The 12690-nt window shown below is 45.8% G+C and overlaps 1 protein-coding gene across 2 annotated transcripts in view; it reads right to left on the bottom strand.

Moving 5' to 3' along the window:
• Window positions 1-12690, bottom strand: part of LOC147427052 (choline monooxygenase, putative (CMO-like)) — a 100574-nt gene that overhangs the window by 42636 nt on the left and 45248 nt on the right. The window lies entirely within an intron of this gene.

The raw sequence follows: 12690 nt of genomic DNA, 5'->3' as shown, positions 1-12690 counted from the left end.
GCAAGTTTATACGCATGTATGCACAGGTGGCTCAACCCCTAACCCGCCTAACCAGTACTGTTGTTCCCTTTCAATGGTCAAACACAGAGGCTGAAGCTTTTGCATACCTTAAAAAACACCTCACTGAAGTGCCTATCTTAGTAGCTCCCGACTGGTCTCTCACCTTTCATGTGCATACAGATGCCAGTCAACTGGCTGTGGGTGCGGTGCTGACTCAGCCTAGTAAGGAGTACAACCTGGATCGCCCTGTTCACTATGCGAGTCGCCTACTCACCAAGGCAGAGTGCAACTATAGCACCACAGAAAGGGAAGGTTTAGCTATTGTGTATGCTCTGCAAAAATTTCGGCACTATTTATTAGTGGTCCACTTCACAGTTATTACTGATCACCATGCCCTGCGATACTGCTCAACAAGCCGCAGGTTGCAGGTAGAGTATGGCAATGGCTACTCTTATTTCAAGAGTTTGATTTCGAAGTGGTACTCAGGCCCGGCAAACATCATGTCCTTGCCGACCACCTTTCTCGCGTTCACACTGGTGAAGAAGCAACAGGGGTTGCTGACGACTTTCCTGATAGCAGTCTCTTTAAGGTGGATACGACTTCCGGAATGGTACGGCGATGTTTTGCATCTGCTTTCTACTGGCCTCTATCCAGAGAACGCTTCTCCCTTGCAGAAGAGACGCATGTTGCTGAAGTCTAGGCTTTTCACTCTGATTGGGGGCCAGCTATACAAATCAGGACAGGATGGTGTTCTGAGGCGGTGTGTCTCCCCTAATGAAGTCGAGTATATTTTAGAGGATGCCCATATTGGTCCCACTGGTGGCCATTACCCTGGTCATATTATTGCACAGAAGATTCTCCAGTGTGGCTTATGGTGGCCCTATATTTTTCGCGATGCAATTGCCTATGTAAAGGTATGCGATGTATGTCAGCGTTGTGGCCCTAAACCAAGCAAACAGTCAAACCGTCCTCTGCAGGTCTCTATGGCATGGCAACCCTTTGAGAGATGGGGCATAGATTTTGTAGGTCCAATTACTCCCTCTACCCAACCCGGCAATCGGAAGTATCTCTTGGTGGCTACAAACTACGCAACAAAGTGGGCAGAGGTACTTGCAACAATGGACTGCACTGGCACTACGATAGCCAAGTTTCTCTAGGAAAATATTTTGTGCACGTTTGGATGTCCCTTGGAAATCACCAGTGACAGGGGTAGTCACTTTGTGAACGAAACAATTTCTACCTTGCTTGCCAACTACAAGATTTTTCACCGAAAATCTTGTTCCTATTACCCTAGAGCAAACGGGCAGGCAGAGAGCACTAATAAGGTTCTGATAGCACTCCTGCGGAAAGCATGTCATCTTCATCCCTCGACTTGGGCTCAAGCTATCCACGGTACACTTTGGGCATATCAAACTTCTTTCAAAGCCACCACCAATCACACCCCATTTCAATTGGCTTTCGGTTTGGAAGCGATAGTACCTTTCGACTTCAACTCAGGATCTCCGCGAGTGGGCAGTCTTCATGCCAATGGAGATTCGGGATCAGCATTTGTCTCTCATCTTTTCCTTTTGGAGGAAAGCCGAAGTTTGGCTTCACTGGCTCTAGAAGCAAAGCAGCTTCGTCGTAAAGCCTGGCATGATCGCCATCTCAGAAAGCCGCAAATAACGCAAGGAGCACTGGTGCTACTTTATCAAGCCAAGTTTCTGAAAAAAGCAAAGAAGTTGGTCCCAGCATGGCAAGGACCATATAACGTGATGGAGATTCTACCCCACGGAGCTGTACAATTAGCCACTCTCGAAGGAATTCCGCTGCCTTTAGTCAATGGATCTCGGATCAAATGCTATCATGCTTAAGCTGCCGCTCAAGGGTCTAACCGAGCTACAATCAAGTGTTGAGCTTTCCTGATTCCTAAACCTTTAAATAACTTTGGAATCACTATCTTCAGCATCCTTGCTGTTCCTTTTCATCATTTCATACACCCTCTCCTTATACCCTCTCCTTAGACAGCTCTCCTTCTACAGACTATGTTAAGCTCAATAGGTTTGATTCTCGAATTGGATCAACTATCAACTCTATCCTTCAATCTCTGTTTGTATCCTGTGTAAATTCCTTCTGTGTTGTGTGTGTAGGAAAGATTCTAGTCTTGGGCATAACCTAATCTCCTCAATCTCGACTCAGGTCCTTTTCTCAGCTTTTGCCTCTCAAGTGAAACTCAGTTCTTTGATATGCATAAATGCCTTCGTATCCTTGAGTGGGGTATTTATGAAAGTACTTCGTGTTTTATCTACCACTGCTGATTCTTTCTGAGTACCTCGAAATTATCAATGCTTTCTATTAATCAAGTATATAGATTGGTCGTAGCTAAATCTTTAAGGTCTCTGGGATAGTTTCCTACGCGTTAAAACTCCCTCTTTATTTTTGTCTACCCTCGATTTTGTCTCTCCTCTCAACCCCCTCCCCTAGCCCTAATCCTCGCCCTAGCGCTTTCCCTCTCTCCTCGCCTCTCGCCCCCTTACTCTCGCCCTCGCCCTAGCCTTGGCCAGCCTCGCCGCTCGACCTAACCTTATCCCTCGCCCGTTCCCATCCCCTCGCCCTCACCCCTAGTCCTAGCCATACCCTTCCCCTCGCCCTCGCCCTCGCCCCTAGCCCTAGCCATACCCTTCCCCCTCGCCCCTAGCCTTAGCCCTCCCCTTCCCCCTCGCCCTCGCCCTCGCCCCCTTACCGCCTATCCCCTCGCCCCATTTCCCTCACCCCTATCCCCTAGCCCCTCGCCCCTCGCCCTCGCCCTCGCCCTACCCTTCCCCCTCGCCCTCGCCCTCCCCTGTCCCCTATCCCCTTGCCTCTCGCCCTAGCCCCCCAACCCCTATTCCCTCGCCACTCGCCCTCTCCCATTCCCTCGCCCCTCGCCCCTAGCCCTAGCCCTAGCCCTCCCCTTCCCCTCGCCCTCGCCTCTAGCCCCCAAGCCTCTAGCCTCTCTCCCTTTCCCTCCCCTCGCCCTCGCCCTAGCCCTAGCCCTCCCCTAACCCCTCGCCCTCGTACCTAAAGCCCCTCAAGTCCCTCGCCGTCCTCAGCCCTCGCCCTCCCAACGCCCTCGCCTCTTGGCTGCTGCGCCAAAGGCAATCAAAAATAATAAAAAAAACAAAGACCAAAAAGGCACATTAAAAAAAGAAAACATCTAGAAAGCGAAAGCTTACTTACCGGGCTTTAGCTTCAATTTAAACGTAAATCAGCCTCAACTTCTTCATATCAGAAGCGCCAAGCGTACTCCTGACTCCAACCTCTTCCCATAGCAAGGGTGCCTCCCAAGCTCCGTCACCCTGCTACCCAAGTTTCTCAGTGGAAGTCCTTGGCACAGTTTATAAAGATGGTTCGTACTCGGAATAGAGAAAGCATCTCCAATCAAAGGAAGAGTCCTCTGTCTCTGGGGATAGCTCTGACAGTAAATCAGACTATGCTCCGAGTTCATAGCAGCTTTCAGAGGAAACTTCAGAGGAAGATTCACCCCAATCAGTCACTGCTGACAGGGTCACCACTCTCCAGGTGCCTCGTCCGTCTGGTGCCCTCTCCAAGGTACCTTTACTAATGATATATCATTTACAGGCGCCGAATCCGGCACTCAAGGATGTGTTCTCTCAGCAGCAAACGATACACTTGGGTCTTCAAAATTTGGCTCAGGCCGATTTGTCCTGCAATATCTCTACTGCCAAGCTAAGTTCCCTCTTGCTCACTTTTCCAAAGCTGAATGGTACTACACTTACAGTGGAGGATATCGGATAGGCTATGGGAATATTGATTGTGCTGGCACCTCTGCCCGCAACCAAAACCTTCTCGAATTTCTCACCAGAAGAAACTGCAAATGCTTGTCAAGAACTTTTGTTGGACTCACATCCAGACTATCACAAGAGTCAGCAGCTGTATTCAGTGTTACAGTATTATTTTTTACTGCACGCACCGGAAAGAACAGGGGTTCCATCTTCTCCGGGTTCTCCAGCAATATGCGATGCTTTTTTTTGTCTCTACCACTGCCTGCCGTATCCATTTCACCATCTGCTGTTTAAAGCACTACAGGACAGGACAAAGCGTTTTCGAACTCAGCGTAAAGGGAAAGCGGAAAGGTTCAATTGCTATGCAGCCCCTATTATGTATTGGGTAGTGCAGATCCTGCAGCAAAAGGCAGATGCAACAGCTGTGCTCACCCTTCAAGATGATCCAAAAGAACAAGAGCGTTCCAAAATGGCCAAAGGGAAAGGCATCTTGCGCAAGAGGGCAAAGGTACAAAAAGATTCGTATGAGCAGCTAGCAACACTACCCTTCTCCGAATCACAGGTCAAAATCTCTTACGTCCATACTACAACACCAACAGTGCGTCTGTCTACTTCTGTGGCCACCTCAACTTTCACACCACCTCTTGTGAGTAGTCTTGTGAGTAGTGTTGCAGTCACTAAAGCACAACCTCCAGTGCTGTCGCCAGAACCACGTACTACTCTTAGTGCAGGGGCACCTAGGGGTACTGCAGGGGCATCTAGCTGTGGAACACCTACATCTGAAAAGCATGACTTATATGAAGAATTTTGCACCTCAAGCTGACAGACTTTTAGATGCGGACAGAAGAGCCATTGCGACGATTATGAATGTAGCCCTCTCATTGCAAGGTACCAACGGTCTGCATCGGGCTTGCTATGACGGTATGCAAAGGGAAGTGCAAGCTCATTGCAACGAGCGATGGATCGGGACAATTTCATTGCTACGGCTCAAGATCACATAAAAATCTTAACTCAACAGGTAGTGGACCTCAAACATATCGTCCACACTCAGCAAAAACAGTTAAAAGAGGCAAATGATATAGCCGCAGCAGTTCAGGACCTCTCTCTTGTGGTACATACATTGTGTCCCTTATGTGCAAATTACCAAGCTGTGGCCATTTCACAGACAGTTCCAGCTACAACTACAACTACAACCCCGGTTTCTACGCAAGTTCCTGCTATGGCAACAGAGATACAGACGGACGTTTCCAAAGCCCATTCAGGGGATTCTCAAACAGAAGAGAAAGCAAATCCCACCAATATGGAGTCTAAACCAGTAGGATCGGTCTCATCACAATTTCATGGACCCTCTATGGCCTCCCCTTCCCAGTCCCCAGGCTTTCCTCAGCACTTCTACGGCTTCCCTGGATTCCAACAACCTGTTCCACCCTCTCAGCCTACTCAGTCTTTTCCTGGATTTCCACCAGCTCCACCTAATCACCCTACACAGCCTGCTGCTGCTCATGGGGTGGCTACTCCATACCCGATGTACCCTCCTCATAGCCACTACCCCTCACCATACACTTGGCCTCCATCTCCTTACCCACCTTTCTATCAGCCTCCTCCTCCTCCATCATCCGACCACCAACAGTAGATCGCCGATATTTCAGTTCTTCAGTTCCGCTCTCTGGGACGGGCAGCGGTCTTGTGGCAGGCAACCTGTAGCAGGCTACAGTCACTTTCATAGGACAGTTAGTTTACAGTTGGTCTTTGGTCAGTTGGTCTTTGGTCTGGTCGGTTCACACTAGACGGACAGAGAGACACGTGGAAGGGATACGGTGGTCTAGCGGACATTGTGGCCAGGTCACCACCGCCACCAGTGGGGATAGACTTAGATGATGTTCTTTATGAGCCGTTGGTGGCTCTTGATGATTGTACATATGAGTAGTCGTTTTGGGCCAGGGGGATTATCTTGTACGTAGTGGTCTAGAGTGAGTGGGTCTATACACAGAGCACGTCTTCACCATCCCTACACATCTGAGCCTCGACAACCCCATTGTACCTGTGAGTCCTGGGCTAGAGTTGAGTGTGCTGCCACGCCAGAGTCTGTATCAGTCTTTGAGTTAGTCGAGTCATATGTTCTGGTCTGCTGTTGTGTCTTTGTGAGCTTTGTTGATGTCTATGGTTTCCTTTTCTGTTCAGTTTGTTGAGTGAGATTGTCACGCACATTGCACTGAGGACCACCCACTGTAGAGAGCGACACATTATCCACGCTACAATTTCATCAAGTACAGTCTTTGTGCCCTTCATTTGTCAAAGTCGCTTTCTCAGCCCGAGAGTCAACCACGGCATTGTTTGTATGGTACCAAGGGATTTCGAGGAGGACGTCACAACCTCCAAGGGCATTACGTAGAAGTCCTCGTGCCCTAAACAGCCTTGACATTGCAAACGAAGTTTGCCAATGATCGATGTAATGGCATCATCCCGTCCGGGTGCCGCTAGAACTACCTCCGCTTGTGGCCTAAGCCTATCGGGCGTAATCCCAAATCGAGCCGCCAATTCAAGTGAAAAAGTTGGCCTTGACTCCTCCATCAAAGAAAATGAGGGCTTCCTATTCTTTCACTTTGCCCTAGGTGTGGCAAAGTTTGTACTTTCGTTCATCTGATTCGGTTCCGGGCCCCACGCAATGTGGTACCAATTCTGTTTTCATTTGCCTTTTCTGCCACATTCCTCTACTGCTCTAGAACTCTCTGGCCTATCTGCAGTCTGTTCTTGTTGTGCCTTTTTGGGGCACTTTGCCGAGGTGTGCCCATGTTCCCCGCATCCAAAACACTTCCCCTCTTTGAGATAGATAACCCTTTCTCTAAGAGTCTGTCGGGGACGTGTATCATTCTTTTCGTTGCTTTGGGAACTCTTTCTCTTTCTACTTTCATTGTGAGAGGTCTGTTGGGTTCTCTGAGTCAAGATCTCATCAGTGGGGTAAGTCAAATTTCACGAATGTATCGCAAAATCCCCATTTCACATGACCCATCAATTCTTCAAAAGAATTCAACTTTTGTTCCAAGCAGTAGTCTCAGATCTCTGTAGGAAGTCCGCAACAAAACTCCTCGATCTGTTCCTTAAACAAGACCTTCGTAAATGAAGAGGCTGGTAGAAAAGAGTTCCAAAATCTCTCAAATAAGCGTCCAAAGAATCTCCCTTGGTTATGTGAAGATGATTCCAAGCAGTTCGTATATCTCGTTCGTACTCCTGAGTCAGCCAAGAAGAAATAGAAAGACTTTCAACCATTTAACCGGAGCTTCCTTTCTCAGTAGCAGAGTGAACTGCCATGTTCGAGCATCACGGAACCCAGAAAAGGATTCAAATCGACTGTCCACCTTCTTTAAATTCTTTGACCTTCTTGCTTTTATCTTCGAGGAAGTCATATTGGTTGGCTTATAAAAAAATTGTTTCTTCTTTGCATAAAACATGTGATCGTCGGAGTCCGAAGTATCCGAGGATGAGACCTCGGTAGAACTGTCACAAACTGGGCAAAATCTAGGCTTCTTTGCCTTTTTCTTCCCCTTTCCGAAGCTTTGCTTTGTGCTTCGTTTGTCCATGTCTTTCTGTGAGTACAGGTTGCTTTTCTGCACTCGTGAGTCGTCTGTCTTTTCGGCTTTACTCCCTTCGTGAGAGTAAAAGCAATGGCCACACGCCATCTCAAGTAAATCGTATCAATCGGGTAATTCTTCAGGTGTATTACCAATCTTAGGTTCCTGGAGTACTTAATCAATCTGTTCACACATATGTCAATCTGTAGTTTGATGTTTGTACTCCTTAAACTTGTCCCAAAAAAATTTGCCCAAATCTTCATTCTTTTCTTCAGTTCCCGCGCCGGATCTTCAACTTTTCTTTGCCTTCCCACTAAGAGGTGTCATCTCTGTCAGATTCTTCACTAGAACCCATGTGTAATCTGCGATTTTCAATCGCTTTATGCCCTGAAAGACAAAGCGATGAAGACGAGAGCGCGCCCGATGCGCGATGTATTAAGGGTGGGAGTGGCTAATAAGTCCGGGGTCGGGACACGAAGATTCTTTCCCAAAAGCTGTGTGCGCTGTAAAAAGGATTGGATCCTCCGTAGAAGAAAAATATTTATGTGCTCTGATACCACTGTAACAAACTTGGACACTCCAAGTCAAGATTCTACCGCGACACAGCAAAGATTTCTTCAAAACAGTTCACAATTCACAATTGATTCGACACGGCCCGGCGGAGTTCTGTGCCTAGAATTGTTGGCCCCAAAGACTGGCGCCCCTTTCGGTATTTCTTTTTATATTAATCTGTGTTCAAAGTACAAAAGAGTAGGCAGGCACTCTCAGACTCTGCGTCCAGATGCTCTAAGTTGTGAGGGCCCTGCCCACTTATTTATAAGTTTACAAGGGATGCCCAAAAAGCAGAGCCCCAAAAACAGTCAATTTTAAAAGCCTCTTAAATAAAGCAACTGGCCCAAAAGCTTCCCAAAAATCAGTCCGCATAAATCTGGTATTTCCTTATAGCAGCGCAAAAAGCGGAATTCCGTACAGCTTTGCCATGTAAACACTGCAGTGCAAAAAGCGGGACTACCGTATTGTTTGTCAGCGGAATTTTCGGGACTGCCACGTTAGCCTGTCCCCGCACTTTTCGGTGCTGCCAGCCGGGGTATGTGTGTGTATGCTCTGCTGCCCCATGCCCAGGGCCATGCCACATCACCAATTTGTGACACAGCAAGCCTTTGGCGCCACACGATAGTATCAAAGCAGAGCTAGCCCCCCCCCCCCCCCCCCCCAACCCATGTTAGTTCAAGTGCTCTTTTCCCATGGGGGGAGACTAGATGTTGGTATGCATAGATATCAACCTAGTTTCAATTGCATGGCTTTACTATGAACAAATTGCCACCCTTTCAATTTTCCTTGGATACATCATCACTCGCATTCACATGTTCAAACATCAACAAGATTATCACACAAGATCTCATCCCCTCGAGTTCAGAGCCACATCTATGTCACTTACATCACATCCTTTGATCGACACATCGTCAAGAAAGGGCATTGTAATTTTAGGCATAAAGTCACATAAGACCTTGTTCATACCATTCATCACATGTGCAGTTGAATTACTTGCTCCCTAAGGTAAGGTGCACATCCTTACCAATCCCAAAGGTGTCTTCATGGTAGTGCTTTCCATAGCTAGTTGGAATTGATCATACCCTGAGTACAAATCCCCATAGAATATATGGCCCTTCTTGAAAATGCCTTACAAACTCATCTACAATTGGCCATGTACCCACATTCCTAATTGAAACCTTGTTCAAGGGTTGCATATCCTGGACCATGAACCACCTGTTTGAATATGGAGCACAAGAAGGCTCCAAAACACCCATCTTGATGTTTTCATTAAGCAACTCAATGAGTTTTGGCAAATGAGCGTTTGGAACTGGAATAGGCCGCAAGTTCCAAGGTACATGAGGGATAGAAGGATCAACATACCCTATCTCATGCGGCTCAAACGCAAAAGCCTTTCCCTGTTTGGCAAGCATTTCTTGAAAACATATCTTTTCAACCTCTATCAGACTGTCATTGCAACCAGCCTTTAACTCCTTCAAGGAGTGCTACGTAAACTTGTGCCCAATTTTGCTTGGGTTCCGAAGACTATGTTGCCAGTAGCTTGCTCCATCTTATCTTTGCAATCTTCTGGTAGAAGTAATGCCATTGGTTTCACCTTCTTTGCTACAGATTTATACATAATCTCCACTCATAATTCAAATCCACTTACATCAACACCTTTAGCATTTCCAAAATCCTCAATGACTTTGTATATATCTATGGAACATACTTTCACAACCTCATTTCCAATACACAAACTGCAATCCACAATAGACTTCAAGGCTTGTGTGGTATCCACAAATGACTTTGTATATTTCTATGGAGCATACTTTCACAACCGCATTTCCAATACACAAACTGCAATCCACAACAGACTTCAAGTCTTGTGTGGTATCCACAAATGAAAACTCATCAAACACACCTATAATGCATTCATCATCTTCTAACAAACCATGGTTCCTCAAACCTCTCTGTACACTATTTACATGTTGTCGTTCACCCCGCTTCAAGTCCTCACACTTTGTAAAAGAGATAGATATTGTCAGTTGATCCTTCAAAACCTGCAGAAAACACCTTGTTTGCATATACATCATGTGAGAACTTTTCTCTCCTTGCACCACTACAATCCCGCTCTACAATGGTACACGGGCTGAAACCCCTCATATTCTTGTAGTCCTTGAATTCTTTGTTTGTCCTTGGCAAGGATTGCTCTCTAAGAGTGTCACGATTCCTTTCATGGTCCACACAAACAATAAGAAATTGAACCACACACTTCCCATCCCTACTCCTTATCCTAGCATAAGTTGATCCATCATCCATCACCTTTGTTTCCATCAGGGTAGCGGTGATATATAGCTGCCCAAGGTTAAGAGGATATGTAAACATCTCATGTACAAAGAAGTTTTGGTCATCTTTCACATCCCCTATAGTCACCTTCACAATTGGAGAAGCTCCATATAGCTCCGCTCCCCTAATGAGTTATTTGCTACATAAATCATCCATCCATGATTGGCCATTTTCCTTTTTAATATAGACTCTTTGATATGAGGTTAATCTCTGACCTATGCTCTATAAGTGCAATGTATGGCTCTTCTAAGTCTCCCACATTTACGAAGGCCTCAACAGTTGATCTTGCCTAATGACTCTTAGAGTAATAACTCTTGTGAGTGGTCTCAACTTCATCTTCATCATCCAAGAAGCCAACCTGTTTTACTTCTCCTGTGGATTAGTAACATCCAACAACATTTTCATCATTTTGTTTACCATAAACTTGTACACTTCGTGCATTTAAAGTTTCTCCTTCACCCTGTACATGGACAGTCTTAGTAAGAGACTACCCCTTTCTCTTGATAATGTCAATGATTTCTTCATGGAACTCTCGCTTTGCTATGCCAAGGACCTCAACCAAGGTAAATTCAACCTTACTGTTCAAAAACCTCTCTTCCAAAACCTTTGTAAGATCTATCACTGCCTCTATATCATATTGGAGCTTGTAAGCTAAACCCTTTGCTTTTGTTGTTTCTTCTTTTCTTTAGAAGCTTCTTGCTAAGGTACCTATGGTGTACGCCTCTCTTGTGGAGAAACTGATCTAAGAGATACTGTGTCATTTCTTCCTCCACTCCTTGTGGCCCTTTTTGAAGGTCCATGCCCATTCTCATGCCTGCGATTCTCTTTAACAATGGCAGTTTGACATTTGGCAATGTATGCATGCACTGACAAAGAATCCATCGGATGTCTAGCAGAATGCAATCTCTAGCCGAATGCAATCTCCAACTTCATGCAAAACCTCTCTAGTCATTTTACCCATATTCTATTGCGCATGGCCACAATTCTCCAATCTCATTATATACTTCTTCTCCAGCCTTTGCTCCTTTTTTCTTAATAGGCTCTATCGTCAACCTATAGGCAGTTGCCTCAACCATTGAGATGGCATGGCTAGTAGCCATGTCGTCTACTAGCTTCTTCATTCCTCCTTTGCCAAAGTTTGTACCGAGGGGCTTACTTGTTTCACTTAAGTGAAACTTGCCATATTTAGAGAAAACAAGCTCCTTCATCAAAGCATCTTTGAAACTTTCACAATCACTCCTTGCATGGTTAGTATTGTCACACCATATACATCTATGTACAAAGCCTTCTCTGTTTTGAAGTCTTTTCCCTGTAGATTGTCCTAATGGTTATCCCTTTTCTCCTAGCCTTGCAAGCTTTAACTTCAGTTGTTGCATTCCTTTAACAATCTCATTTCAGAGGATTAGTCACCCTTTGGAACCACGATAACAGGCTTTATGGAACTCTCAAGAACGCTTGAGGCTCGAATAGTGTTGACTATCATCTTGTCTCTCCGTCTCTGATCTCAAGAACCACACCTAGCTTAAAACTTTGTACCATCTCTACTTCAGGTAGTTCCATCTCCTTTACATATCCACAAGGTTCATTCATAGAGTTATAGATGAGGAGAGACAGAAACAGGAACACTATGAGGACTTGAGAGGCTTCTCAGGCACTCGTTACCAAGGGGAGGAGACTCAAACATGCTTGAAGACACAACCAATGCTTAAAAGTTCAGACTTTGGATGCATTATGTGCAATTTTTCCCCCCTTCCTGTGTTCAATGAAGATGATGCTCCTATCACAAAACACATCGTATGTTACAGAAGAGAGGTGGTTTGCCATACATAGCCTAGATATGCAAAGACTACCACCATTTCAATATGACATACACACATCACATATACAACCGTCTGGCTCAGAGAGAAATCAGATTATTAGATGTCATCTGATGCAAGAATATGTGATAAAGACATGGGTAGATCCACCGACTCCATTGCCCACAAAGATGAAATTCTACAGAGATCATTCTAATAGATTACATAGCAGGGGGTCATTCAGTGACCAGGGTACATGGAGATATACAGGCCACATGCTATGAGGAGCACCATTAACCAGCTTAGAGTATCTTCACATAGACTCGAGGTAGAGACTGGGTGGGCAGCTGGTATTCCTATTGATTACAGGACTTGCAGATTGTGCATACTAGAGCCAGAAGCAAATGAGCATTTTATATGATGGCCGGTATATTATGAGATCAAAGGGAGATAGCATTACCTCTTTAGGGAGGGCTTTGGGCTGATCAGTTGCATCATGAGATTCAAGGATCACCAATGTCTAGGTCTCGTAATGCTAGATATGCACAGACATTAGGACAGTCTTATAGCTAGCATGGAGGAGCATCCCTACTAGAGACGGGTTAGGCAGAGATAACAGACAATGAGGACAGCTGGTATGCCAGAGTCATGGCCATCGAGGGTGAGGCCTACTAGAGGTTTCAC

The sequence above is a fragment of the Adiantum capillus-veneris genome, chromosome 24, assembly GCF_014529385.1.
Source record: "Adiantum capillus-veneris isolate H3 chromosome 24, ASM1452938v2, whole genome shotgun sequence".
NCBI classification, from domain to species: domain Eukaryota; kingdom Viridiplantae; phylum Streptophyta; class Polypodiopsida; order Polypodiales; family Pteridaceae; genus Adiantum; species Adiantum capillus-veneris.
Note: the sequence above shows the minus strand (reverse complement) of the source record. Positions and strands in the feature narration are given on the sequence as shown.